We start from the raw sequence: 2,500 nt of genomic DNA on the forward strand, positions 1-2,500 counted from the left end.
AATTTAGTTCAATTACAGTGATAACCTTACAGTGATAATCTTAAATATTACAAACCTAGAGTTCTTTTTTTTCTAATTGATCGTTTCATGAGCAAGGGAATGCATCATATATGCATAAGTAGTATCTATCGATCTACTGACTTCAAATCTGCTTCTGAAGTAAACATTTTCTTGCTTAAACAAGCTTGTTTACATATTCATCCTCGCTTCACATATCAGTATAAATGAATTAAAACAAATTAGAAACGAAGTTTTTGCCCTGAGAATAATATTTTTTCAGGCATTAAATGTCACATATACTATTTGACATAAACTGCCCTAGGCCTGAATGTCCTATAAACTCAAAAGTGTTTTTATTAGAGGAAAAAGCAAATAGTAAGGATTATCCTTTTTTCAAAGGCGCGATCAGAGGCACGGGTCGCCCTGTGAGCTGGTTTTATTCGAGCGATACGACACTTTTGCGCTCCTACACCCGACAGTGTCTATGTTCCAACCAAGTTGAAATGATTGCGGGTAGGTGACGCTTCAGAAAACGCCTGTTAATACAAACTCACATAATTTTAACAATCTACATTAGATTCTACTAATATTAAGCCCCAATAAAAAATAATTAGAATATGTATATATGCCCCTAAATTCGGCTTCTTTATTTTCAAGAATTTACGTTGTTGCTTAAACTTGAAAGGAAATCTAAGAACAAGCGTATCTTCCACCATTCACCGGGGCATAGTCACTTCTGTGGGAACGATAAGTCATAAAAAGTTTGAAGGCCATGAAGGACCCTCCAATCCTACTTGCCCCACTGTAATGCCCTCTCCATTTCCCCTAAACCAGATGGATTCGACAATGCATACAAGATGGTAAGGACTCTGGAGACCTAGAGATAGTTGCCAGGCACAAAGGCATGATAATCGTTCCCAAGGATCAAGCCACGCTTACCTTCCTCTAGAAAGTGGGTAAGCTCACAGATGGGCGAAACGTAACCTTGTACGCACTGACTCCTGAAGACAGGAAAGTTAAGATGGCCCTTCTTGGCTTTCCTGTCATGTATGACCTTGACGTCAAGACTATTCACCCCAAGGTGTTGGGGGTTTCCTGGCTGTCCAAAGGGATGCGCCCAACCAGGCAAGTCTTGGTCACTTTCACCTTGGTAACTGGGGCTCCTACAACTTACGGTGCTTTATCTGCCAGAAGTATGGACACCATTCCACCTGCTCAACCAGGCCAAAGTGTGGTGTCTATAGGAGGGCATGTAGCTCCGAGGTGTGTCACAAAGCACATAAAGAAAGCATGCCTGGAGCCTCGGCTGTTCCATAAGGAAAAAAGAGGCTCTTAGGTGGCAAGAGGTCATTGCAATATGACCGGACTTTGGTCCTGACCCTCCAGGCACATATGTCTGGGAACAGAACAAAGGGGAAAGGGCTCCCCCCTCTTAGGATAGGAAGGATACACCACCCAAGGCAGAACCTCCAACACAAAGGAGTTCCTGGACCTTGTGGAGGTTCCAAGACAGAAACAGACCCAGAAAGGGTCTAAGAAACCCACAAAACCTTCCCCAAGAGAGGAAAGACCGACTTTCTTCACAGAGACGGACTTGTCACTCCTGCTGGCGGAGTATTCACAGTAATTGCAATAGTTTTGGGGAGCTTTAGTGAAGAGACAAACAAGGCAGACAAGGTCGCCATGCCGGCAATGACCCAGACTATCACTGCTTTGAAAGCGAGGAAGTAGAGTCCCAAAGTCTCTGCACCCACTCCAACTCAGGGTGAAACTCCTCTCCCTACAACTATCCAGGGTGAGACTTGCCTTCCCACCCTACCCGTAGCCAAGACCACACCAGCAGAGCATGTCCCTAGGCCACAAAGGGTGAGGAAGCGACGACCAACCAGAGTGAAGGTCAAGGCGACCAGGTTCTCCACCTCCCAGGAGACCCCTAAATAGTCTAACTAATGGTTCTCCCTTTTTTGACACTTATGAGTCTAGTGAAGAAATCACTATCAGTAAGGAACTCACCAAGCATTTGTAAGACTCTAAAATATCTGGTGTTACCCACACTGGTGCATCAGACACTGATTATGTTGACATCATCGATGACACAAAATGAATTGACTCTAAGCATACTACAACAGAATATTAAGGGCTTTTCCATAAGGAACGCCCTTCTCCACATGGTTGTACGATCCCAGAACACTGATGTTGTCATGCTTCAGGAGACTCTAACAGGGGATACTGTTCACTTTTCAGGATATCTTCCCTTTGTGCTGCCGAGTAGGCAAGGAAACAGAGGTTTGATTACCCTTATGAAAGCAACTATCCACTTCTCCCTGATCGCTGATCCTATCCAGTGTGAAGAAGATGTCAAGTTCCTTGCCACTGAGATCCACTTGGCTAGGGGTCCCCTCAAGCTGTATAATGTGTACAGCAGGCCAGGATGCAGAAGCTTAGACATTAGTGAAGTCTGTGCTACTGCGGCTCAGGACTCTCTCCTCATACAGGGAAA

The 2,500-nt window shown here is 44.5% G+C and overlaps 1 protein-coding gene across 1 annotated transcript in view; it reads right to left on the reverse strand.

Moving 5' to 3' along the window:
• LOC122260492 (uncharacterized) overlaps positions 1–2,500 on the reverse strand; it is a 47,255-nt gene that overhangs the window by 41,202 nt on the left and 3,553 nt on the right. The gene's annotated exons all lie outside the window — the stretch shown is intronic.

The sequence above is a fragment of the Penaeus japonicus genome, unplaced genomic scaffold (assembly GCF_977035675.1).
Source record: "Penaeus japonicus unplaced genomic scaffold, GWHDUDI00000001_assembly GWHDUDI00000020, whole genome shotgun sequence".
Lineage (NCBI taxonomy): Eukaryota > Metazoa > Arthropoda > Malacostraca > Decapoda > Penaeidae > Penaeus > Penaeus japonicus.